The 27,561-nt window shown below is 46.3% G+C and overlaps 1 long non-coding RNA gene across 1 annotated transcript in view; it reads left to right on the top strand.

Annotated features, from left to right (window-relative positions):
- LOC137144709 (uncharacterized) overlaps positions 1 to 27,124 on the top strand; it is a 49,266-nt gene extending 22,142 nt beyond the window's left edge. Inside the window, exon 3 of the long non-coding RNA XR_010917464.1 lies at positions 27,006 to 27,124. This is a non-coding gene — a long non-coding RNA (uncharacterized lncRNA). The remainder of the gene's footprint in view (positions 1 to 27,005) is intronic.
- Positions 27,125 to 27,561: the final 437 nt, after the last annotated feature.

The raw sequence follows: 27,561 nt of genomic DNA, 5'->3' as shown, positions 1-27,561 counted from the left end.
CCTTATTTGGAGGCAGCCATGTTGGAAGATGTCACATGTTGGAGCTTGATGATTGTTACTTTCTCAGTTTTTGCCCAGCAACACGAGGCTGGAGAGGGGATGGCAGTGGAGAACGCTTCAGGGCCAAGTGTTGGCTTCTTGAAGACTGGTTGAACAATTGCATTTCTCAAGGAATTTGGTAAGGGTGTGTGTCTTGCTCAGGTCAGTCAGGACTGTGAGCCACCATGTTACCGCTCTGCCATGCTAGGACTGAAGATGCCTTCCCTCCCTACCCCGCCATTCCCACTCAATTGTTTTGCCATCCTCATAATTCCCTCCTGGGAATACAATATTCCTTCTTCCTGTGGGTTACAGTATTAGCAGTTTTAGACATAGTTAATACATCATTTTGCACAAGAACTTCTGCTGGATTGCAATCCAACACGGCAACTCTTCAAATGCCTTCCACACCATCCCACTCCAAGTGTACATTAGCTAACAGCACACAGGTTTTACATCTTCCCAATGCCAGGAGCGCTACGCTTTCCCCCTGCAGCATGCCCTCTCTGACCAGAGAGATCTGGGTGCCCAGTTCTCACCACCCTAAGCATTCTTTGCCATTCACTCTGGTAACTTTAATAAACCTCCAATGGGTCAGACCTTACAAAGTGTCAGGAATCCTGCAGGCCCTCTGTGGGTCCTGTGTTTACAATAGCTGCCTTAACCTGGGCTGGGGTGTGGATTAGATTCCCTTGTTTAAGGCAATTGTCCCTCGGGTGCTCAGTGGAGTTACATGTGAAACACTTACTGGGATTGTTCTCCTGTACAGGGGGTCTGAAAGTGTGATTATCAGAAGGGGGTCGATTCTGGGGAGATGAGTGCCTGGGCTCCCTCCTGGCTTCCTTTTCCACAGGGATAAAACATGGTCCCCCCTTTTACAACAGGTTTCTGCCCTTCTCTGTCTCATGCTCATTAGGTGCTCCAGCTTGCACATAGAAATCAGCCAGATGTACAACATCCTGTAGAGAACCCAAGATTTATCCCAAATCGCTTCACTGATCTCCTCAGAGCATATGGTCAGGAAATACTCTTGTGCAAAGAGGTTAAATAATTGGTCCTAATTCTCAGCCCCTTTCCCCTTTGCTCATTTCCTCATCAAATCATATTTTATAAACCGATTCTCTGTGACTCATATTGCCACCTGTTTATAACCCTGTACACCTCAGCAGTAATTTGAAACCTTTGCAATTGAGCCCTTTTAAATACACCCGATTTTAAAGCGTGACAAGCTTCCATCTCATTAAATATATTGAATGCTTTACCAGACAGCTGTGCAATCAGTGTGGGGACTCCCTTGTCCTCTGGAATTGATGTAGCTCAGCAGTGGTGAGGTATTCCTCGATGTACTCTGCTCTTTGCAGGTCAGGTACAGCTTATCCCAGCTGGATGTTCGATGGGGGGAAGAGTACCTGTGGACAGTGAGATCTGTCTGTGCTTATCCAACAAGCTCAGGTTATACAGCCTCTCTTTCTTGGGCTTCTTTCTCCTTTAGTTCCACGGTTTATTGGTATGTCTCCTCCTGCTGTTACTTTTCTGATTCCCTCTCCTGGGCTCTCTGGGCAGCTTCTTGGGCTCTCGGGGCAGCTTCTTTGGTTCTCTGATCGGCTTCCCATCTTTGGTATTCATGCACTACTTTTGCCACTTCCCATTCTTTATCGTTCTGATCAGCCTCCATCATGGCCAGTTCTAACTTTGCTGTTGCTCATTTTAAACTTCCTTTTGTTCTATTTCCTCACCCAAAATGCGCAAACAGAAAATAATACAGCTATAACTCTTCTTTGACTGTTCCCAGCCTTCTCGCTTAAAATCTAGTATATCGGTGCTCAGAGTGTGAACATCAGTCAAACAGCAAGCTGCGTGTAAATCCTCTTTGACTATGCCAATGTGACCTCATGCTCAGCTCACTCAGAACTGCGAGCCACCGTGTTACTGCTCTGTCTCCACAAGAGAATTTTGCTGCACCTAAGCTAGGTGTCAATGCCCCGACACACCAGCTTGTCTGCCTTGCTTGCAGACTCTTCAGGAAGCTGCCAGTCCAACCCATGCCTTGCAGCTAACAGTCAGTGAACCCAGTTCGCGAGTTCCCCAGAGACGCCTTCCGCCAGTGTCCAATCCCTCTCCCTACAAACTCGCAGAAGTTATTATTTAAGTTCACTGCCTCCACAGAGACAGGGCACACCCCAGCCTGTTAGCTTAGCTCAAGATTTCACCCTTCAGTATAATACACCGCACTGAGATTTTTTTGTAATAAAACAAGAATAAGTTTATGAACAAAGAACAGATATTTAACTGATAAGTAAGAACAGAAGACACAGGTATGGTTATAGGTAAAATAAAACACACTTTCTAGAGACTATACCTTAACTTCAAATTACAATCTTTGTCAAAGCAGGTTACTCACTTATAGTCAGTTCCAGCTACCCTTGGTTTTCAGGCCAAGAGGATCCACTTTTCATGAGCTCAAAGGGCGCTGCTCCTGCTCTGTCCCCTATGCGATGGATGCCAAAAAGGTGTTCTGCCTTGGCTTATGTTTCCCAGGGTCTATTGTTTCTGATCAGGAACCAGGAAGGCTTGTTATACACCCACATCTATTTACCTTTCCTTGAAGATGCACATGATAGTAATGATATGAATACAGAATCAAGGTTGTTTGGGAAACCTGAACTCTGAGCATTCATATTTTCCAGTGGTTGGAGTTCTTTATGAGTAACCTTCAGATATTAGTATTTGTTGTTAACTTCCTGGCTTTCGCACAGTTTTTGGGTTTTCTTTTGTCCTTTTAAAACTGAGGTTCTGTTAAATTCCTCCCCCATTTTGCTATTGATCGGTATTTAACATAGCCTTAACTCTGCCTTGCACTCTAAGAGGTAGAGAGGAATTAATGAAGCAGAACAGTAAAATTCATGAATTCCTTTCTACTGCTCAGTGGGGTGATCCCAGGGCGGAATGGTGGTAGAAAGGAGGCAGTGGATGTGGTTAGGCAGCTGTCCTCTTGCTTGTTCTGTCTTGGGAGACTCCAGAGGAAATCTGCTTTAAATTAAGACAAGAGGAAAGGTTAAAGAAATAAAATCAAAACAATCAAGGCAGCCCCGACAGAGGAAATGTGCAGTTTGGAGGGGTCGTCACACACAGCCTGCCATTTGGGCAACAGTATCAGCTAGAAGTCACGTGCTGGGATCTTCTTTCAACAGTCTGTATTTTATGTGGGTTTTTGGGGGGAGGGAAGGGAGGCTGACATGAATTCTGATTCCAGGAATCCTCCTAACACAGGATATGCAGCAGGGAACTCAGTAAACAAGATACAATAGCCATCCTGTAATGGAATGGGTTCTGCGTATTAGCTGCTCCCTGCTCGTGGACCTAATTAGCGCAGCAGCTTTCAAAGCTTTAGAATACTGGCAGCTTGGACAGCTGTGCAGGTCCTGGAGGGTTAGGGAAGGGTATAAGGACCTGGCATCTGGGTCGAAGGGAATGGCGGACCAAAGACACCTGGCGTGAAAGAAGAGGTAGAGAAAACCTTCGATTCTTAGAACAAGTAGCGATGGGGCTCCCGAAGGTCTGGCTGGCTGGAGCAGGTGCCTGTGGATTAGTCCCACTAGCAGGGCACATCGGTATTCTCCCATGGGACACCGCCATGGTGGCATGTGATAGAGGGAGGGAGGTGTGGGTGGGGACGAGAGCACAGTGTAGATTTACAGTAACCCAATGGCAACCGCTCAGGTGCTCCCAACTACTCATAACCATTATCGAAAATGCTGCTGTGTCTGTGGCGAGAGGATTAGCCCTTCTGAAATGTAGGGAAAACACAATCCTGCTGCTGTCTGGTTTCTGATGACTCAGTAAGGGCCTCCTCCCTTCCCTCCTTCTGCCATGCCCACTTGAAAACATTCTCTGACCTCCTCTGTCTGCTTATCACCTCGGGCCCTGAAGTGCTTGGCTGGTGAACACATTTCTCCTCCCTCCCCCAGGCTGGTCTGTCTTCGAACGTCACTAACTATTCTTACTAACTAGTCACATTCATTCCCAAATGACGTGGACTCTCTGAACTGGGTGGCAGTTCCCAGGTGGATTTCCTTCAGAAGTAACTCTCCCCTCTTTTTAGCGCTGTGTGTAGGAAAGCTTTGACCATTGTTCTGTCACTCTGCCGCCTGCCTCGCCCCTTCAGATATCCCCTCTCCTGCTGCCCCCGCCAGTGAGTTGCAAACTGGACAGAATGCAGAGAGGTAGCTTACCAAGTTTGTTTAGCAGGCTGAGCGCAGAGGTGGTCAGAGGCTGGGGGGTGGGGATGTGGAGATCATGCTAAGCAGAAAACCAGAAGTGGTGTCTTAATACTGCCTGCACCCCAAACTCAACTGTGTTCCAATGCATGCAAAGTTTAATGCAAGAGGTTGGCTGTGGAGCTGGTCGAAGCGTTTTTTTCAATGGCAAAAACAGCTTTGCAACACAAATGGAAATGTTCTTGAAAAAGATGTCCATTTTCATCAATTTTTTGTGGACCAAAAAAAAAAATTTTTTTTCTGCCCAGCTCTAGCTGTTAGGCACCGTGCTGGGGCTAGCAAAAAGGCAGCCAGGCCCCAAGAGACAGAAGAGACAGGCAGTACATCTTGGAGGGAGGCCAGCCAAGTACTGTAATTATATCACAACTGGAACCAAAATCCTGCTTACATCGTAATAGCCAGCATGTTCCTGGAGGAGAGCAGTGGAAAGGCAAGCCTTAAATCTCAATCCCATGGGAAGATGGGAGAAAAATCAATGGCAGGTGAATTAGCAGCAGAGCCGGTTGGAAATTTTTCAATGCAATGTAGTGTAATTGGAAAATGCTGATGCGTTGTAGTGAAATGTTTCTCCAATTCTGTTACAGCTTCGACGAAACTGTCTCCAGAACAAAGGTAGGGTTCCATTTGAAACCTGCCGGTGTCTTGGGGGCCACAGCTCCAGCAGGAAGCATACCAGTTTTTGGAGCCAGAGCTGGGGTTTGAGGTTTTAAGGTTCAGCTTGCTCTCCTGGGGCTGACAGGATCCCTGCCCCAGAGTAGCTCCCTGGGGCCTCAACTTCCTGATTACACAGGGATGCCCCCAGCTCTATAAATACTAGATTTCTCCATCATCTTCCGGCACCCATTCCCTGGGTAACTACAACTGCATAGGACCAAGGACCAGTTAGACCACACCCCAGACCTGAGCATGCTTAATAAACATCTGAAATTGCCAACTAGCCTTCAATGCTTCCTCCGGAGGGAGTGACTTAGCCTTTTTATTGCAAGCTGACATCAGTTTCTAATTATTATCCCTTGTCTAAAAAGAGGAAGAATAGCAAGGAGCGCCTCTTTTTAGATCCTCTCTTGATTGATTTTATAAAGGGAGACAAAAAGAGGGGGGACGAAGGGAAAAGGGTAACCAGCCAACCTGATTCTCTAGCGGGTTTCTGCCATGCCCTGGGTCATTCAATTTGATTATTTTTAGCCAATGCAGAAGGCACAAGGCCTGGCATCTATAGAATGTCCCTTTCCAACCAACTCCTCATCCCTTCCCTCCCTCCCATGGGTTGGTCTGAAACCAACAGCTGAGGAGGGGCTCAAGTGTCCCAGTAACATCCACGTCCAGGATGATGTCAGAGCTGTACAGAAGCAGGAGCTGTTCTTTCAGTCCTCATGATTATTGCTATTCTAACCAGTGCAAAACACCATCGCCCCATCCATTACCTCACAGACTTGCATTCGGGTCCAAGAAGTGAGTGAAGGCTTCACACTAGGCAGCAGCTGCGAGCTCTGGGGAAACAAGATTGGTCTGTTTGTAACGACAGAACTGAAGTTGGAAACAACAACACATCAGGCCTGGCTGGAATGAATGCTGATTTGTAGCAAAAGTTGATTGTTGTCACAAGGATAGTTGTACTGGTCGGTTCCTTTCTTTCTCCCCACCACCTCCTTCCACCCCTCCTCTCCCATTTCCTTTCTTCTGCAACACTGCCTGTGTTTCCTCTCTTGGAAACCAGCCACTTTATGAAGTGGTTAGGTGACAGATCCCACTCCTGTTCAGGTCAAAGGCAAAGCTTCCATTGACTTTCTCCCCCATCTTTTGAAATCAGTCAGGTAGCCTGCTTTGTGTAAGCACCAATCCAGGTTGGCCCAGGGGAGTTAGGACTATGGGAGTTACAGCCCTCCACTCCCTGATTCAAACCCAACCCAGGTCCCTATCTTCCTCTGGCGGTTTAGTGGCCTTAGTGAGATGACATCACAATTGACATTTGGCCCCTTTCTTGGCTGCCTCAGCAGAGAAGCTAAGGACTAACAGGGCCCAGAGACAGAACTGCCCTCTTACCCAAAAGGTGGTCCCTGAAAGTCAGCAGTGGGGCACATCGGTGGGCAGGACAGGAGAAGCTTGCACTGCTTGTCCATGCGGTTCCTCCTCTGTGACCATAAAGGAGTTTGGTCTTAGGGCTCTCAGATAGGTACTTTTCACTAGCACTAAACTCATTTAAAAATAGAAAGATCAAACCAAAGCAAACAACAAGGTAATGGTTTATACAACCAGAATACCTGGGCTGGTCAAGGACGGTCAGCCTTCCTTCCCTGCAGGGCCTCCAAACCTCTGATGGAGTCCCAGGATTGCAATCAGTATCTGCCATCCTTCACTCCATTCCCCTTGAAGACTCCATATCGTCTTAGAACAGGAAGTAGGAAAAAGTACCACAGGGGCTGGGCCTGCAAGATAATAAGGTATCATAATCCAGCAAAAACCATGACTAGGGGATAGGGAGAGTCTCTGTGTGAAGGAGAACTTGGGCTGTAAGCTGTAGAGGTTCCTCAGGGAGAAGACAGACAGCTTCGCAAATGGCATGAGTCTCAATAGAAAGATCAAGGTCAGAGAGGACTCTGGGGTGGCAAACTGTGTAAGACCCCACACGAGGAACAGAAGGCCCAAAAGAGAGGACAGTGACGAGACCTTCTTCCCACTGGGAGAGAGCAATCCAAGCCCTGTCTTGTCAACTCCACCATTCGAGACACTCCACCCGAGAGACACGTTTTAACCTCAGAAAAGCAGATGTGCTGTGCAGAGCCTGAAGGGCTGTGGGGACAGATAGCTTTATCTGAGTGTCCTCTGAGGTTGCCTGACGTGGAAGACAATGAGCACAGGTAACCAGGGCCCAAGCATAATTTTTTCGGGCCCAGGACAAACTTGTAACACGGGCACCCTCCCGCATATATACACAATCCTGCATCCCATACATACAATCTCATGAGCCATGAACATTGTTTTCCTCATGGTAATGGGGGTTGCAGCCTGGACCAGGTCCCCCAGGGTAAAGTGTACCCTTTCCCCCCACATGTGGGGGCCCCGGGGGTAATATTTGTGCAAAGGAACCCTGCTGATTCAGAGAGGCCAGTTGGCAAGGCATATCCTAGGGGTGCTGAAGATGCAGATGATGGCACCACAAAAATAGCCCAAATAGCAGGGGGCGTGTCACCCCAGAGGCAGAGCAATGCAGGAGGTCAAACGTGGCAATGGAAGTCACTGGCCAAGATGGTAGCAGTATGGCTGCTGCCCTGGGGTCTCCGCCTCGAGTGCCAGGGCTGAGCTGGAGCTGAGGAGGGAGTGGGCCAAGGGCAGCGATGTTCTTGCCGCTGTTGTTTGCATTACAGTAGTGCTTGGAGTCAAGAATTGCTGCCTCGTTGTGCTTGGCGCTACCCATGCATGGGAAGCTTCTGGGCATCAAAACTTGCCGAGTTTCTTGCCTGCTACACAAGAAACCTGGCCCAGCTTTCTCTTCAGACACGAGGCGATGGCCTGGAGTGGCGCAGTTCTTCTTCAGCACTCTCGAGCACCTTTCTGCTGGTGCTGCTTCTGGAGGCCACAGGCAAATCTCAATGGAGGAGCATTAACACCTATAGATTCCCCGCGGTGGCTGCTAGTGCACAGGTGCCTAGATAGTACCATGGTGAGGATGGATCACTGAAGAACATAAAGGAAATACAAGAAGTCAGTTTAAGGGTGAACAGCAGCAGCAATAGTAACACCTAGATCTTCTATTGCTCTTTTGTCAGTCGATCTCAAAGAACGTGACAATGAAGAGAAGTATCATTGTCCCCTTTCCTACAGATGGGGAAACTGAGGCACAGCGCAGACACGTGCCCGCAGTCACCCAGCAGGCCTGCAGCAGAGCTGAGACTAGAGCTCCTGAGTCTGACTCCAGTGCTCTGCCCACTAGACCACAACAGTGGTAAGTTGCTAAAAGTTCAACAACAGAATCCCAAAGCACTTTGGAGTTTGTATATTTACAGCAGAGCTCACTCACCATTGACATGCAGCCACTTCTGGGTGCAACATAGGCACAATTTTGTGCCAGCAGCACTAAACAACACTATAGTGCCCAGTGCACAGTAGTCACCTCCAGCAATTCAGTGTCTGCTAAGCATGCCTAGCCTCTTGCTCGGGCATTGGGTCAGTAATGACTCAGGGCCCTCTAGCCTGGGTAGACAGATTTGAGCTAGCAAGCTAAAAATAGCACTGTGCACGTTGCGGCTCCGGTGGAGACCTAGTCTGCACTCAGCACCTGGAGCGGGGGGGCGATATTGAGTCCTGCTCGGTCCCAGCTGCAGTTTAGGCACACAGTCAGAGGGAAGGGTGTACCACCTCCTGAATCATCACTGACAACATGTCTTGCAGCATCTTTGGTGCTCCTCCTTCCACATACTCATCAGGCTCACCCTGGCCCGTGTGGCTTATGAGAGGGGGTGAGCTCACAGCCCACTGTGGCATGGCTACAGTGAAAAGCTTTGCCAATGGTATGTCCCAGCAAGAGCGAAACTCAGAATCTAGAAAGAAACTGTCTTCAGGGGACCACTGATGCCGAGTCAATTGGAGAGTGAAGCGAAGCAAAGCAAAACCAAACCAAACCAAAAAAGGCTCCAAAGAAGAAGGTGCAAGTTCTACCCTTGTGCTTCAGACTGTAAACCAGTTGGTTGTGCAGCACCTAGCACAATGGGGTGCTATCATAATTACTAGGGATTAGGATGAGACCTATGGAGGCTGGCTATCCTATAGCTGTCTACTGTGGGGTTTCTTGCACATTTCTCAGAAACATCTAGTGCTGGCCACTGTTAGAGAAAGGACACTGGACTACATGGACCATGGGTCTGAGCCAGTCTGGCAACATCTATGTTCCTAACAGGCTGACGCTGAGGAGGAGAGAAAGGGGGCATCACCACCTTTCCCCTCTGCCAAGATCAGATGTGTGTCTGGGAGCGACGTCTAAAGAGGAGGAACAAACTGTCTTGCAGAGAAGTTTTGCTAGCATGGCAACCACTTAGTTTAGATGAACTGAGACAGGCTAAGATTCAAAACCCAGCTCAGACACAACACAAACAAAGGCAGAACAAAAGCCAAATGTACGAACCCCAGTCCTGTGTTGGAAACATCAACAATCAGGCTACAGCACCAGCTCTAGTATCTCTCATATGCAGGGTTCGTGGGGGGTATTTTGATAATTGAATAATTAATTTACACTCCATCTTGCTTGCACCAAATGCAGTTTTATTGGATGCTCATGTTTCACTCTGATGATTGGAGCAAACAAGTCAAACTGCACTGCCGTTGTCCTGGCTTTTTGTGGGTTCCTCTTCTGTCCGTCCACCATAAGGAAGTGAAGACCTCAGTGCCTCTAAAGCACTAGACACTGATGGCTGGGTCGACTGCAGTTTACATACACATACCTCAGTGTATTTCGTTTTCCTAGTCCATTATTTACCGGCCCTCCAGAGATTCACTTTGCCAGCTGGATGACGTCACTCTTTAGCATACCAGCTTTTCCCAATTATTATTTCCAGTGGATCACCCTTATTTCAAATGCAGCTTGTTTCTCCTAATAGTGGGTGAATGGTCAGCAGGTGAAAGGTCAGTCATTCTTCCTTTTATATTAACCCTTCCATCTATATTTGTGTCTCTTCAGTCTCTGCTCAGCTTCATGTTTCCCCAACCTCTACCCCATTAAAGTATAAAGGAACCATATACTCAGGTTTGTTCAAAGTTCTTTGTAAAAGAAGCTGAGGGGTGTGCTGACCTCATGAAGAAAATGTGTTTTGAGACTTTGCCCTGTGTTTCATTCAGGGCTCTGCATCTCTGGCTAAACAGCAGCTCACAGTCTGGGGACGGCTTGACTTTCTGAGGTCTGTGTGAATTTATGTGCACATATGCAATTACACCCATGCTCTGTGTGGGCAGTTATCTGGATTACTTGTTCAGCTGTAGTATTTGTAACTGCAGATCAGGCTAAATACCCCCTTGTGCACATAAATATGTAAGTGTGAATGTATGGCAGATACACATCTGAAGGTTTAAACGAACTCGCTTCAAAGTTGCATCCATGCGCCTCTTGTGTTCGCTTTCTGCAAATGTTCTAGCGAATGAGTTTACCCGTTGGAATATTCACCCAAACAGCAAATTTTAAGCAAATATTCCAGAATATTTCTGGAAAACTCATTCTAAATCATGAGTATGTGCAATGGAAATCTGATTCTAACAGTTATCCTCATCCTTTCAAGGACCATGTGACCTGTGTGTACAATCAAAAAGGCTTGCATGTTGAATATTGCACACTTTTTATAATGAACTGTTCATGAACCAGCTATAGACCAAGAGTTAATCGAAGAAATTACTTGGCAATTACTTTCGAATCAGAAATAAATTGGAGAAAACTGCAATCTCTTTGCGGCCAATGCACCATCAGCAAAAGAGTTGAGAGTCACAAGTCACAAGTTACTCATTAATTATTCCCTTAGCTGGTTAAGGAGCAATCCTGCTCTAGTGAGGAGTGGACAAGATGGGTGGATCGCATAGGTATTTTTCCCCCTCCAGCTTCTCCGATTCTATTAAAACACTATGGTTATTTTTTTCTGTACCTATTTTGCTGACATCTAGGAAGTAAAATAAAGCCCTCAAAGCTGACTGGAATATTAATTTATATGGCAGCTCCTTCTGCTGCTGCTGATCAGTGAGGGGGCTGGATTGCTCTATTTACAGTACAAGCGCTGCTATTTCAGACCCTCTTTGTGTGCTGAAGTTCAGAGCTATTCATAGACAGATCAATACTTCACAATCACTAAAGTTCAGTGCCTTTCCCCTATCCCCACTTCCCTGTAATGAGAGACTTTGTGATTTTTCTGGACTTTGAAAGCCAGGGAGGGGCTGGGATGAGTTTGGTTATCTCTCACAGCCATTGAGAACACACTCTCATTGAAGGGGGGGACTGCTGGCAGATTTGCATTACATGTCATCAGTTATGTGATCGAATCCATAGGGCACCCCCTTGTGGAAAAGGAGGCAAACTGAATAAACAGGTAACGAGATGCACGTATGCTGATTGCAGGGGTTGGAAGGGCCCTAATAATTATACATAGACTAGTGGAAGCTTTTGTGTCTTGGTTTGGCAGCAGAAAGAAAAAGACAATAGTAATTTCACTGAGTTTCTTAAAGTCCTTCTTTATTTCTATGGTCATCTTTTATGTATCTCAGGGCAGGTCGCCACTAGAAGTGCTACACCGCTGAAGCTGCGCCACTGTAGCACATCTAAGGAAGATGTTTTATGCTGATGGGAAAGTGCTCTCCCGTCGGAATAAATACTCTACTTCCACGAGAGGCAGAAGCTATGTCAGTGGGAAAGCATCTCTCACCTACATAGTGCCGGTGTGGACGGCTCTTAGGGCATTGTAACTTGTGTTGTGTGGGGTGTGTGTGTCTTTTTCACACCCCTGTGACGTAAGCTAGATCGACTTAAGTGGTAGGGTAGACCTGCCCACAGAAATACCTCTACTCACATTGACTTGAGTCCCCACCTCCCCCCACAGAGGAGATGCAGCAACTTGGACTTGCTGCTGAGCTGGCCCAATCATTGTATCCCTCTCTTATGCTTCGCTCTAGGGGATTCCCTGTATCTCCCCATACGCCTGTGTAGGAGATGTGCTGTTCTTAGCTGTGTGCTTCATAGAGTTGGTGTGGAAATTGATGTCTTTTCCCATGAAAAATTTAGACAAAACCCTTTTTTTCATTATATTTTGGGTGGTTCTTTTGTTGTAAAAAATGTGGAAAAAATGAACTTTTGGTTTTGGGTATTTTTTGGCAACCAGCAGAAAATGTTCAATAAGCTTGAGTGCTTGCTCATCACGTGCATGGTGAAGCATTTGTTTGACTGGAACAGGTCAGAGCTGAGTCCTAGTTTCCTAGATTTCTGCCTGCACCTGTTTTTCATGCTCCAGAGCAAGAGAGACTTCCATCCGTGCATACTCCACAAATGTTCCCCTACATCTGCAAGCCTTAGTACTTGAGTTGCCTCCTCTTCTGCTCATGGAAGACACACCTATATTTGCATGCCTTTGCATCAGTGATGCTCCTATCTTTTGCGTGTTCCTTTGGGGGAGTTGTATCTGTCTTTGCATGCTCCTAAGCAAGTGATACACCTCTCCTTGCATATGCCTATTGGAGAGACAAACCTCTGAGGAACATGCCTCAATCTCAGTAAGTATGAAAAGTCACATTCATCTGTAAGGCCTCTGCCTAGTGCAAGAGGTTTTTTGTGTCTCGTGTCAGGAGGTTCACATTTGGTTACATGTATAAATATTATCCTCTCTGATGCCAGGCTCCTCCTTGGGGCTACGTCTCATTTTGCACAGTTTTTGGGGAGAGGGAGCTGCGGGTAACTTCCCTGTAGACAAAAAGCTTTGTTGTTTGTTTTGAGTTCCGTGCAAACAATAAAACATCTGTTCCTGTGCCCAGCAGCTGGACCAAAGTGAAATGACATTAGCATTCATTATCCTCTGGGGGAGACACAGGACGATGGTGCTGATTTCCTTAACAAAAAATAGCAAACCAAAAAACCAGGGTGTATAGCTGTATTAAATATCCCAGTCTATGTTCACATGACATCCCTGCTCTGGGGTGAACCAAGAAAAGCTTGACCTTCAAATGTAAGGGTGTGACTAGCCTTATTTTAAAAACATAAAATGAGCTTGATCCTTCTCTCAGTTTTATGCCAGCAAAGCTCTATTGGGTTCAGTGGGATTAAATCAGTGGAATGGATTGGTGAATCAGGCTATATATTTATGATGAGAAGCTTGCACAGTCTATATAGGAATTATAGACCTTTTAGAGTATTACAGGAATGGGGATTTCCTGAATGTACAAATTACAACCATTTTTATCTAACATGTTTCTCTTTAAAAGTAAGGACCCAATCCAATCCCCACTGGTATCAGTGGAAAGAATCCTATTGACTTAAATAGGTTTTCTTGATTAGGCCCTAAGAGACTCCAGTAGATATAGACAAGGCACCAAGAACTGTGGGGCAAATTGGACCGAAAAACGATGGCTCTCTGGTGGTGCAGACTGGAAATTCTGCAGCAGCTTCAGCTACATTCAGAAATAGCACTGATTTTCCTTTTCGTTTTTAATCAAATTAGTGCCTCTGCCTCTCTTATTTCTTTTGATATCAAATTATTTTGCAGTGTCCTCAAATTGGTAATGTGGCACAGAATTTTGTACTAAAAATTAGAGTGAATCAGGCAATGTTTTTTGTACCAGTAAAACATCTAGATGAAAGCAAAAACAAGTTTTCACCAAATTTTTTCTTCAAAAGTTTTTATTTTGGGGGTGATTGTCAAAAAAAACCCCACGCAACACCCCAATACTGAACATTTTCTAGTAACAGAAAACCAAAACCCAGTTGAGTTTCAAGATTTCATGGGGTTTTTTTTATGAAAATCCCCCAAATTTTGTCAAAAAAACCAGACATTTGTCAGCAAAACGTCCATTTTGATTAAAGGAATTGGGTTTTTTTTTTGCCTTTTTATAAAAAAAATGCCTGATTGTGAAATTTCAGCTAGCTCCACGGGTGCCTTGTAGACGGTGTGATGGGGGTGTGGAAGGTTTTGGTGGCTCAGAAGGGGATGGTTCACGCTTGTGGCCCCCAAGAATCACGCGATGATGTTTTGGCACAGGGAAGAGTATGAATTTCTGTTTTCGCTTTCCCTTCTAAGCAGGTCTGGAGGTGGTTTTAAATTTTTGGGCATGAGGACTTGAACTTCTAAGTTTCCTTCCTCAGCAATCCTTAACAGCCATCAGCTGCCCCTTTGCCTCCTGCCCCAGGAGCATTCCGGGCAGCTAACGAATGATCACTGGGTGCGCCTGCTAGGACGTTCTGTAGTGAGACAACTAGTAATATTGACATTCACGTTGTCATAATTAGGTTTCAGAGTCAAGATCCCATTCAGGTCAATGGGGCAGTTCACATCTCTCAGAGCGATTGTTTAAGGCTGTCTGCAGACTCAGGCAGACATTGCTGTATTGGTTTACAATTAGCTCCTATCTGGAAGTAGCCCTATCCAACAACAGCCAGGTAGGCTATGTCCATGCCCACTCCCACCCTCTCTCTCAGTCAGATTGTCCTTATCACCAAGGCAGCTTCTTTCTGCAGTTCCCCATGCCACTTCTACACAACACCCCTCCAGCACGAAAGATATGGGGTGGGAAGCATCTAGTGAGAGGGGAGGAAGTGACACGTGTCTGTGTGACTGGTTTTCAGACAGGCGTAGCCAGCCTTAGTCACCGGATTCCCTTTCCCAGCTCCACTGGTGGCAGTGATGCTGGGAGCTCTACGGTAGAAAGCCAGCGTTTGTAACAGTCTGGAGTTTAGACTGCTCTGGCTCAGTCCAGGCTGCTCAAGCCTCAGCCAAACAAGCTGAAGCTGCTGCTCCAGGAATGTCACAGAGGCCTGCCTCTAACTGTTAGCTGAGCAAGCTGCAAGCTCTGAGTCAATGATGATATAATGGTCTGTGCGGTAACAGCCAGAATGGTCCACATTGTAAGGGAATGTGAAATGTGCCCGGGCAGCGGCCAGTTTTTGAAAGTAAACATACGTTAAACTTTGAAGGCCAAGGGGAAGATAAACAGACAACCACCTTATGCAAGAAAGGCCCTTGGTAGCTAAAACATTTGACTTCCTCCTGTTTGTCTGCAATAAAGCGGGAAAGTGTAAAGGAGCTGGCATGCTTTGTTTAGTTTATATTTAGAGCTTAGCAACAGCCCAGTAGAATCAGAGGATCCATAAATAGGCATTGATGCAGAAAGGTACCGTTGCATGTGCATAAGCCCTTGTCTGTGCTAGCAAGTTGTATTGCTTCAACTATACTAGTATAGGTAAAGCAGTCTAACCCTCCTAGTGCGGGCACAGTTATACTGGTATAAAGGTGCTTTCTACCAGCATAACTATTCCTGTATGGGAAGGAGACTAGCTGTACCAATATATGCCACCTTTTATACTGGTGTGACTGCTTCCACATGCGGGTTTGTGCTGATATAACTGTATTGGTCAAAATTCTCAACCCCAACTGAAATAGTTATACCTGTAAACTAGTGTAGACCAAGTTTAACGTTAAGCAAGTGTCTAGTCCTACTGCTGTCAATGAGATGATGTACATGTGTAAAGGTATGCATGCGCTTAAGTACCTTGCAGATTCAAGGCTGTGGAGACAATACCCAGCTTGCAGGATTTCTTTCATTTTCTTCTTCTTATGCATATCAGGCTGGGGTCAAGGAAATATCTCAGATCAATAAACCCCCTTGAAGAAAAAAAGCAATGACAATTTGTCTGCAATGATGCATCCTGGGAGAGTGGATTAGCTACCTTAGCGGTGATATGCTTGAGTTATTGTGGCCACATATTGCCCTGATCTCCCCACACAGTTCCCCCGGGCATTGCTCCAGAGAGTGAGCGCTGGAAGATTTCTGCAGCCTACTGCATGACTCCTACCTTGTTCATAGACTACCATAATGGCTCTACAGTCATCCACCTGCCCACAGGCTGCCTGTTTAACACCCTACCGAAAGGGCGAAAAAAGTACAGGCACAGGTAAGTACAAGAAAGTACAAAGCAACTCAGGCAATTCAGCCTCTCATTGTCTGTGTCTCCCACTTTCTTGAACAATTGACTCCATTGTAGGACATTTCCATTTAAGGAATAGGATCCGTGTTGAGTTATATAAGACTGAAGACAAACATCGGATGCCATGACTTCTCACACTCCTATCACTTGTCTTTTGCTATAGGGAATTCAATATTGTTTTGGCATAACAAGTGATGCAGGCTTGCCAAAGTTAATATGTCATTGGCCTCATTCACCGCACTGATACAGTGGTTTGATGCCAATGTAAATTCATTCGAAACTATGGGCTAGATTGTCTGCTGTGCCCATTTCCTGCGGGGCACAGAAGAGCATGGAAGCTGTGGGGGAGTTGACTGCAACTGCCTAATCCTGGGACTGGGTCTACACTGACCCAAGATTAGAGCAGACTAGAAGCTTTCCTAATCTGCACCTTCTGGTCACAAGCTCCCAAGGGCCGTTGACCAGCCGGGGATTACTGGCGTTTAACATGCTGTGGTCACATGCTTTGCTGGAATGCCTGCTAAACCAGGGAGTATCAGCTGGGGGCCTCCAGCCATTTCTGTCCCCTGTGCGCTGCCAGTGCAGCACATATGGCATGGAGTGGGCCAGGCAGCCTGGAGTAACACCAGTGTTAAACTGGTATAGTGGGGCGGAGAAGCAGGTTCCTTGTGTATAGGAAGGGAGTGTTAAAAGAAGTAATGCAGGGAAGAAGGGTACATTGAACACAATGGGCCTGATTCTCCAGTGCCTTGCACATGGTGCAGTCATTTACCTCAATGCAAAGTGGGTGTAAAATGCTGCCAGGTCTGAGAGTTAGTGTATGCCACTCACCTTGCACTCACTTTTTGCTGGAGTAAATGACAACCCAGGGTGCAAGGCACTGAAGAATAAGGCCCACTAAGCCTGTTACCTATTCCTGCCCCATCCCACTCAAGTCCCACCTACTTACACATGTGCATACTAGAGGGTTGCACACTTTATTGTTTATGTAGGCTGAGCTGTATACCCAGCTGGGTCCCTCTCCCCCACTATGGCCAGTCCTGTCTCACCATGCCTGCCCCAGCATAAGGAATGAGAGGCCTGGCTTAGCAAGTGGGGGAGGAGGGATCCAGGCCACTGGGGAATGTGTGTGTATGTAATATATATAATAGTGTGTGGTGGGTTTTTACAGACATTCCTTTGGGATACCTGCAGAACTCATGTGGCCAAGTCATGTACACGTAGGTGTGACTCAAAACAAGGACAAAAAAACCCTTGTATTTCACTGGCAAATACCAAACGGGCTAATGCAGCCTCTAGTTCACCACACACCATTATGCATTCGATACAGGAAATATTTTAGAGTTCTAACATCTGTATTAACACTGTTTTTCATAGCCCTCTGCCTGTTGAGCAGATGCCACAATAACTATGCGCAGGCCTCGGGAAATATCAAACTAATCCAATTTTCAAACCTCTAAAACGGCTTTCCCATTAATCAGGGAGCCAGGATATTTTTTTAGGTCTGACATCTCACAGAGCACCTAGGCCTGGAAATGCTGTACAGCACTAGAGTCCCATGGAGCCTGACATGCTAGCTCTCCAGTAAGATAAAGCATGTGTTTCTAGTCTTGGTAGTTGTGGACTATTGGACTTTAAAAATGTCACTGGTCTAGTTGTGAAATTTGTCAGCCCCACCCTTTAGACCTTTACAATTTTGCAGATAAACAGTTTGGAAAAATACATTAAAAAATCTGAGGCAGGTTCTTACAGCGTTTAAATAATGTTAGCGTCCCAGAAGACAGAACTTAGGTCAGCGTGCAACTCAGGCAACCAAAAGTTCAAACTAAGCACAGGTTATTTAATGATGCTGCCGTTTATTTTATGGTTGTAGGAATAAAAGAATTTATTCCACAGATGGTGAGGCTACATACCGCATGTGTTAGATGGCACAACATACATATATACACATACAGTGGATGCTTATCCATTGAATATAGCCCTTTATTTCTGAAAAACATGATAAATTCCACAATTGTGGCATAAACAGAATAATGCAGAATGACCAAGCAAAGAGACCTAACAGAAAATCGTTTGTAACTTAATCACTCAACCCACTGCATTCAGAAATGCCTGCACTTCTTCACTCCTCTGCCAAAAAAGGCAGAGGTTGAAAGCCAGCACGGGAACCTTCAGCTCCAAAGAATTTATTAGAGAGAGGATAAGCAAGTGTAAAAACCAGGGTTGTCATAAAAGGTTCACTTCCTCCTAAAATATAGCTGGAGCTATCTCCCGATATATGTTGCTGTTACTATACTAGACTGACTATATTATGCATATTTTGCATTCCTATTATTTGAAAACCGGTTGATTAAATTTGTTTTTTGAGTGTGGTATGAACTGGGCCCCTAGGTTGAGACTTTAAGATCACAGCAATTTTATATTCACCTGAATTATGCACCCACAAAGATAGCCTGTTTCAGCAAACAAAGCGAGCTGCATGTGAGTCCTACGTCACCTTGTTGTTCACATTTGTTCTCATTGTTGTGACCTGAAGAAGAGCTCTGTCTAAGCCTGAAAGCCTCTCTCTCTGCCTCGCTCTCTCTCTAACAGATGGTGATCTGGTCAGACATGGGAGCAGGTGAAATGCATGTTTTTAGAGAACTCCTTCATTTAGAGGAGGATTCAGTATTGTTGATCTTGTTTAGAAGAGCATTAGACTCAAGAGGGACATCAGTGATTACACATGCTCCCTGCTCCTGCTGTTTTGGCCTGAGTGACGACAAGAGGAAATGTGCTGGGACACTCCAACCAGGACAGGGATGGGAGATAAATTTAATAAGATAAATCCCCCAAAGCTGGATTAGAGAAGATTTCGTAAGTCGGACACAGGACTTTATAATCCTCTCGTGGGATGGGGGTGGTGCAGGGAGGGCTAAGGACGAGACAGCTCTGAAACTGGCATGTCTTAAGAAAGGATTTTGTCTATCCATACCCTCTCTCCTGTCCTCTTCCCTGTGTGAAGATGGTTTGAAAGGAAGTTTGGTTGTCTAGGCTGAAATTTTCAAAGGGCTGAAGTGAATTTGATGGCCATCTCCCCCTGACATTCAACTCCCTCTGGCCTCTTCAACGTCCCAGCCTGAAAGCTCAGGCCCCACGCACGCTGTAAACCGAACTGGCTTGCAACAGTCTTCAAGGGACTGTAATGCTAGTGAGGAATATTGGAATGTAGTACTTTATGGTTATGCTCTCTGTACCCTATTGGAGGGGGGGGGGGGAGCCCAGAGCCAGCTGTGCCAGTTCTATATCAACCAAGGACTCCCCAGCCTGGTGAAATCATGGGCACCTTGCTGTCCCCTTTATATTGCTGGAGAGGGCCCAGGTTCTGGTCTTTGGAATGCTGCACAACAAAGTAAAGGTAAGGCTAATATTCTAAAAAGATGATAAAATATCATCCTCTTACAGTGCAAACACGTTTAAACAGAAAAGAGGGTCTAATTTAAAATAAACGGGCCGGATGGCTAATTAAGCTCAGAAAGTGATTTCATGGGAAATTCCAGACTTCAAAGTAAATGATCAAATGTCCTTCAAAGCACACACCTTGAAGCTTACAGGTGTGTAAGGCACTCGCTGGATTATGCTCGATGTGGAGTGACTTGTGTTGTCTCAAACGTATGCTGGCCTGTGATCACTCTCCAGATACACTGTACTGTTGTCCTCTGCTGAGCAGTAGCAGCAATGGGAGCCATTCGGGTCAGCTTCCCACTGGAGGTGAATCACTGATGCAGAGGCTGGGTATTTCCTTAGAGCAACTTGTTTATTTCATACTATACACACTAGTCCTGGAACAGAGGTGGTCACAAACAGCACGCAGGCAATCCACTAATGCCCAGTTCCCAGGGAGTAAGCCTATCCCCAGAGCTGACTTTATTGGGCAAGAATAAGGCACACAATAAACAACCTTGCTGCTTGTCACAGCTCCTCTGCATCACAAAACTCATAACACTACAAGCATTTCGCCCCTGACTGAATAGAGGGAGCTCATGCACTGAGTACCTGTAAGACGGTGTAACTGCACCCTCAGGTGGCCCCCACTGTAACGGTACTGAGATGATGCAGGCTTGCCGAACAGGAGCTATAATCAGGGCTGTGGCATCTAGCAAATGAAGAGGACCACAAATGTAGCACCCTGAGTATCCGCACCAACTGCTGCAGTGTGTGGCCCATGATTCATCTGTTGGGGTGTAACAAGTATGTGGCACACAGCATGGCTCTGACATTCAACGAGCAAGACTGGGGACTGATGGTGTCCCTAGTCACACACCTGAAAACAGGGGCTGTTTGACAGCCAGGCTAGTTGGCATCGGCCCAACATTGCAGTGCGGGAGTGAAAAAGTTGGCCTAAAATACACATGCATCGTTCTTTCTGCTTAAGTTTCAGGCCTGCAGCCTTTTGCTTTAAAGGACTTTGGATTAGGCCATTAGCTGGGAAGTCACTGAACAGGACATGCAAACGCCTCTATTATCCCAGGGCAGAGTTAGTGAAGGAGCGTGAGTGGGGGATGAGAGGGGGGAGGGGTGTGAAGGTTACGACTGAACGAGCACATGGACACTGTCTGGCTGTTGGATGCTTCACTCCATAATGTACCTGATGGCTGTGCTGCTAGTACAGCATGGATCCATTGTCCTCTAGAAACATTTGCCAAAGGTCGTCTTTATTTTCCCCTTCGTTTTCATTCTGCTGTTGAGAAAAGGGCATTTGAAGGAGAAATGAGGGCAACATGACATGTCCCGGCAGGCACAACGCGCACGGCATTCAGTCCTCATCCCAGGCAGCATGCAGCGGTGGGAAACAATATAGCAGTAAAACGAGAGTCCTGTGTCACCTTAAAGACTAACAAATTTATTTGGGCATAAGCTTTCGTGGGCAGAAACCCACTTTGTCCAATGCATGAAGTGAAAACTTCAGTTTGGTAGGTATATATATATACACATGCAAGGATGGGTGAGTTACGTCACAGTGAGAAGGGCAAGTGTTAATCAGGGTGGATGAGGCTAAAAACAGACTAACACGGCTACCCCTCTGGAACTCAAAACAGCAGTTGTGGCAGCGGTGAGGGAGGTGGTGGAGAAAGCGCAGCCAATCAGAGCCGCTGCATGGCTCGTGTGTGGAAAGATGCATTGAACCAGGTGTGATTTAATTCTGCAGGCAAACAAGAGACCTGGAGTGTGTTATAGAACGGCCCATGACTGTGGTTCCTGGGGGCTACTGGCACTGGCCTACCATGACATATTCAGGGGAAAGCCAAAAAATTTCCCATCTATTTTTCACTTTGGCGACTGCCTTCCCTGGTTCGTCTCTTTCCCCTGGTGAAGAGACTCCAGGAGCAGCCCATTTCCCACACAGCTTCCCCTTCTCCTCGAGGCACTCTGTCACTGTTGTTGACTGTGCCACCTTTCCCTAGGCACTTGGGGAGACTCAGTGATGAGCCCAATGTGGGGGGGGGTGTGTCATATGTCTCCCCCAGCCTGACACAAGTTAGAGCAGCCTGAGGCCTACCCTAACTTGCAACCTCAGTTGCAGCAGCCCCCGGGGAAGTGCTGGTGTGCAAGTTGGGGACTCTTGGGGTTTACAGGGAGCACAGAGCCTGCTAGGATAGGTCTTTGGCTGCCAGGAAGGCCCCCTATATCAGGGTTGTTTTCTAGGGGGAAGGGTAAACCAGACAGCTAGCAGCCACTACACACTGGAGTAAACTAGCCACAACACAACCATGATTCCCCTTCTCCCCCCTTAGGGCCTGAGGTGTTCCCTGCCTTGCCCCTTGTGCAGCTCTTTACCCCGGGCAAAGTTGATTTAAAAGGCTGCCAGGTCAGCATGGGAGCATTCTGCACCCAGGTACCCCCCTTCTCCCTGGGGGTGCACATGATGACAAAATGTACAGGGCAGGGGAGAGCAAGGCCCTGACTACATATCATAGATCCTGCTATGCCAAACAGACCAGCTCTTATTCCACTACCTAGCATAGCTCTCCAGTGGCCCTTCTTGCAGGTCCAGCTGGCCTAGCCAGAGACATAGGAGGTGCCCTTCTGGACCAGACCTGCGGTCCTTCTAGCCCAGCCACCTGTTTCTGATGTGTCCAGTACCAGATGCTTTAGCAGAGGGTGTAAGAAGAGCAGCAGGCAAATGTTGGATCCAAACTCTCTAGTCCATTCACTAATATATGTACTTTTATCAAGTGCCCACTGATTCTTCTCCTTTCTAAGGTAAACAATCCCAGGCTTTTCAATCTGCCTTCATAGAAGAGTTTTTCCCAGCCCTCAAACATTCTCATCATCCTAGTTTGAACCCTCTCTAATTCTACACTAGCCTTTCTGAGACAAGGTGACCAGGACTAAATTCAGTATTCCAGGTGAAGCTGCACCATTGCTTTATAGAAAGGCAGTATCCTATTCTTCTGTCTATTCCTTATGCATTCTACCTTCTTGAACTCCCCCTTTCAGCCAAGTCCTATCGTACCTAATTTGCTGCTGCTTTTAGAAATGCAAACCTACAACACTGCTCACCAGGGTTGTTACCCAATACATGAGCCATGTATGTTTTCTGCAATACTGTTAAGGGACACAACAAAGTATTGGATGAAGAGGTTGAGTTTGGCTGCTTGGGGGGAAGGGTCAGGACACTTGTTTTTAGGGGTGCATGAGAGAATTGTGTCAGGCAGAAATGTGTCACTGAGGCCTGCGTCCAAGGCTTTTTATGTTATGGTACATGAGAGCCATCACTGCAACCTCCTGGCCAACTAAATGAATGCAGGGTGCAGCTAGCTCTTCTACCTGCATTCACAGATGGGTCGATCTGTTGCCCCCGCCCTGCAATCTACTGCTGTTCTTCCAGAGCAGATTAGTTACTACATACTCTGGGCCATATGAATCCACTGACGTCAAAGGCACTAAGGCCAGTATGCTCATTGCCACAGCTGATGTGGCTAGAGAGCGCTAGCAGCCTTTTCATTAAAGACCAAAACCACCCCTTGCCAATCCTAATTCAGGGAATTACAAATTGCACTCAGCTGTGTACAAGGTCTCTGCTCAACTACACCCAGGACTGGGTGCATAGAGGATATACGGACACCAGCGTTAGTCACTGCTTGTCCAGGCTTGGGAGCAGTTTCTTCCTTCCTGAAGGGCAGCGTTTATTGCAAGATACAAATGATGTCTTCATTAATGAAGAGTGTGTGATAGCTGCTGACATATATGCTGTCTCTGCAGCGAAACACCTGTGATGGCAACTCACCAGAAATTCTATACAAACTATGTGTTTGCTAACAGCACAAAGCTGGGCAGAATTACTGGGAAAAGGTGGGGGCCACCTCCTTGATTATCTTTTGTTAAAGCTTGTACAAGCCTGCACTAACCTCCTAGTACCTCCTTCCTCTCATACCAAGAACAAAAGTAACAATAGGAGAATCCACTCATATCGTATCTTGGGGTAGAAGTAATGGCACCAAGATATTCCCTGCTCCTTTAAACTGTTTTATTGCAATCTACAGGCTAGTGCCTGTGTAGTTCTGCCCTCTACTGGAGACAAGAACTCAGGGGATGTATGGGCTTTGTGAAATGCTCTGAACTTTGAAATGCATTGTGGAGAGGAGCTAAAATTAGCCATTCCAGGCAATTTGGAAAAGGCATTTTGGTTCGGGCGATAAGTGCTGTGAGTGGAAGATGAGGAGTGGAAGCAGAATTACAGCCTGGAAGCCATCCTCCCTGTACACTTCAATGGAAAACATTGTGTTAATGCAACCTCATATTTTTGAGCCTCTGAAGCCCTGAAGCCCTGAGCCAGTGCCACACTAAGGAATATGAAGAAAAAAAAAATTAAAAAATTCCACTGGAGAGCAAACTATGGCCTCTGGCTGCTTATTGGATTTTGCCTACCTGGTTATCGTTTAGACACCCAAAACTCCAGCTGAATCTGAACCAAGCACGTCTGCTTTCTGAAAAAGCTCAAAGAACATTATAAATTATTTTCCATGTTTGCACAGTGTCCACACTTCTTGTGTTCCAGCTGAGGCTGAAGTATCCAAATCTCTCAAGAAGGGCTGTTCCCACAGCATCTCTGGCCCAATGAGAAGCAGGCGTGAGCAAAAAACTTCCAAGAACGCTTGTTCTCAGCCCAGTTTTGCATACTCAAGAGGACTGACTGGCTAAGCAATGCTTGGATACCCATCCAGAACTAATCCAGACTTCCCAGTCTTCTAAGCTTCACAAAGCACAGCCAGTAACTCAGATGCTAAATCTGATCTAAGGGTAATTCTGAGATGCATGCAATGTACGTTAAATGGAAGGTGATCAAATGTGAGGAAGCCCTCTGGAGGGATGAGCTGGCTTTTGTCAAACCCACATTGTGTCAAATCCACTCACACTGTCTACTGTATGCGGGCCAAAATGAAGACAGTTTATAGCACCTCCCATCCTGCAGTATCCCTAAGCACTGTCGTATGAATGCACGTTAGCCAGCACTAAGTCCAATCAGGCGTCAGTATGGAGTGAGGCCATCACACCAGAGTGGGAATTAGGTAGCCTGGATTCTATCTCCAGTTCTCCCATTGGCCAGGTCATTTAACCCCTTTGCACTTCAGTTTCCCCCCTTTGAAAAATGGAGCTAAATAATTAGAGCCAGTCAGAAAATTTGCCAATGGAATGGTAAAAATGCTGAGTTGACAAAATCAAAACGTTTTGCAGGAACATATTGATTTTATTGCAATTTTCCACAGGCAGTTAGACAACATTCTGGTTCAACCTTATGGAAAAGTTTAGTTCCACAAAGGTCAGAATGTTACATTTTTACTTTATTGTTTTGCCATCACATGATGTTACGTTATATTTTATTGTCGAAATAAAATGCAATAAGGTGACAATGAACTATTTCAGACTCTTTCCCTCTGCAAACAATTCTGAGATTTCTACTTTTCTTCTTGTGTTGAGACAAAAATGAAATTTCAGCGTCTCAGAATTTCCCATGGAATGGGAATTCCATTTTTGGACCAGCTCTAATATTTACATGCTGCTGTAAAGTGCTTTAAGCTCCTGGAGTGAAACGCACTGCAGAAGTGCGTATTATCGTTATGGCATGGACTACGACAGCTGTTTAACAGCAACAACACTGTGCAACCGTTTAAGACAGGAAGTGGAGCAGATTGTTGAGTTCAGTTGAAACTGCCAGGGGGATTTAGGGAGAAGGAAACTGAAATGTCACCAAGACAGTAGAACCAATAACCCTATTCTTGCAAATAACAAGCGGTCAAGTCCTTGTTCTGTAATCTAATCTAATCTAATCTCTCTTCCTATGTGGAGTTACAATGTGTACCTGTTAATATATTTTGCACTCTCTCTGTCCTTGACTCAGCAGCAGGACTTTGGATTGAATTCTGGACTGTGTTTACGTCCAGTTTTTGTTGGTGGTGTTGTGGACAGGCTAAACTTAGGAATCACAGTTTGCATTTGCCAGCATGCTCCTGGGGTTTGTGCTGTCTCGATCTCTGCCAGGCGTCAGGTGAAAATTCATAGGCTGGTCCTTGAGAAAGCTCTAACTCCTGCATGCCACATCTGTTTCACTCTTGAGGTGGACAGGTCCATTGTAGTTCTCATGGGAGGGACATGATCCTGCAAGGTGACATGTAACTTGAGCCAAGAGGAGGGTCAAAATATTTAATTTGAGCCAGTAATCAAGAGGACGCCAGCAAAGAGAGCCCAGCTGGGTAATGTGTTCTCAGTGCCTTGCATTGCCGAGCAGAGGTGCAGCTCTTGCCAGCCCTCCATTCTGAGCTGAGTGACTGCACAAGGTGCCAGGTGGTGGAGAATCAAGGCCCTGGAATACCCCCAGCTGTCAAACTATGGCTGCCTCATGCAGACGCGTTCTTGGGGGTGGGAGAGAAGAAGCCACCTGGCCCCACCTATTGCACACTTGCTAGAGTGGCCATAATTTGACCTTCTGACTAGTTTCATGTGGTACCTAATTATTTGTGGTGCTTCTAGTCATTGCTTCCTTAGCAAAAAGCAAACACTGGCTGAGTCATTTCTAAATGCCTGTGATCTATTTATATAGGTTTCCGGGCAAGTTAGTGCACCCAAGGACAGTTCAGGATTCTCTCTCTCACTCATGGGAAATCGGTGCTCTCCAGTATCCGTCCCGAATACCTGATAACCAGGACTCAGCCCCCTCCCATTTCCAGGCTGCTTTAGAGGGCGGTGCAGTGCGGCGCAGCCAGGGCCGCAACATCATGAACTGGGGGACACGCGGGACTGAAACTGAGCAACCAAACTCTGCAGCAAGATGGGGGTTCTGGGCAAGGCTCTGATGAAGCTTTGTAAAAATGGGCAGAGTGGGTGGGCTGAGCTGAACCAGTCAGGTCATCAGCAATAGCTACACCACTGCTTTACCTCCACTGGGGTTTTAGGAACTGGCAGAGCTGCACAGCCCACGTGTAGACACAATTTACACTGGTGCTCTATTCAGTGTACCAGTGCGGCTTCCCGTTGGATAGGTTTCAAACCGAGCTATGCTGCAACAATGTAAACAGGGCTCCAGCTCAGGAATGCACCTAAGCATGTGCTTAAATGCTGTACTATATAGGGATGCTCTCCTGCAACAGGGTTTGTCTCTGCATTAGGGGTTTGCACTGTGTAGCTACAGCAGTGGCTATAGACCCCAAAGCCTAAGCAACAGCACATGGGGCAGTGCTGAAAGGGGCCACAGCCGGTCCTAAGACAGTGAAAATCCCCCTTGGCACAGGAAGCCGCAGCAGTAAAGCTGGCATTGATTTTTTTTCTAAAAATAGACAGAAGATAGCAGGATTGTGAGTGAAAGGAACCTCCTAGTGGGAAGGTGGGAGTCCAGGAATATTCTGATGAGATGAGAGGAGGAAGGAGACCAGGAAAATAGGTGTCCCTCCACCTAAGCATTTCTTTTATTTCCTCTCTCCACCATGTAAGGCCAACCAGTGACTACTGCTGTAGGTGCATATAGCTGTGTATGGTGCTTGACTCCCTTTTCTCTGCAGTGTATCAGGAGTTGTCCTTGGTGCAGGGAGCCTGCCATTTTGTGAGGAGCCACGTTCAACAGGAAACATGCACGCTGCGCTCTCCCACGGAAACCTGATCTTCTCCTTGTTGTTTCCTGTACTCTAAAAAGAAAATCATTCAGGCCGGACATGTACTGTTTGTGCAGGGAAAATATAAAATGTATTTCATTGCTTGGGTTAGTCAACTGGTGTGTTTATTTTTTTTTTTTAACAAGATCATTTAAAAATGAGCCCCCAGTCTCCTTTTCCTCACTGGGAAGATCACTTACCTCATTGTCCCCTTGTTTCCCATCTGTCTGTATCCAGCTATTGCCTCTTGTTTTAGTCTTAGAATGGGGCAGTGACCCTCTTTTTGTTCTGTGTTTGTACAGCGCCTAGCACAATGGGGGTTCCGGTCTGTGACTGGGGCTCCGCAGAACAATACAGTGCAAATCATAAATAGTAATTTAGCGCACGGCTCAGCAAGCCACGTTATATATAAAATCCACAATGTTTAATTTGTAAAACTTCTCTTGAAAGCCTAATACCCTTACGA

This window comes from Emydura macquarii, unplaced genomic scaffold (genome assembly GCF_026122565.2).
Source record: "Emydura macquarii macquarii isolate MOO-44397 ecotype Brisbane River unplaced genomic scaffold, CSIRO-AGI_Emac_v2 contig_3477, whole genome shotgun sequence".
Classification (NCBI taxonomy): domain Eukaryota; kingdom Metazoa; phylum Chordata; order Testudines; family Chelidae; genus Emydura; species Emydura macquarii.
Note: the sequence above shows the minus strand (reverse complement) of the source record. Positions and strands in the feature narration are given on the sequence as shown.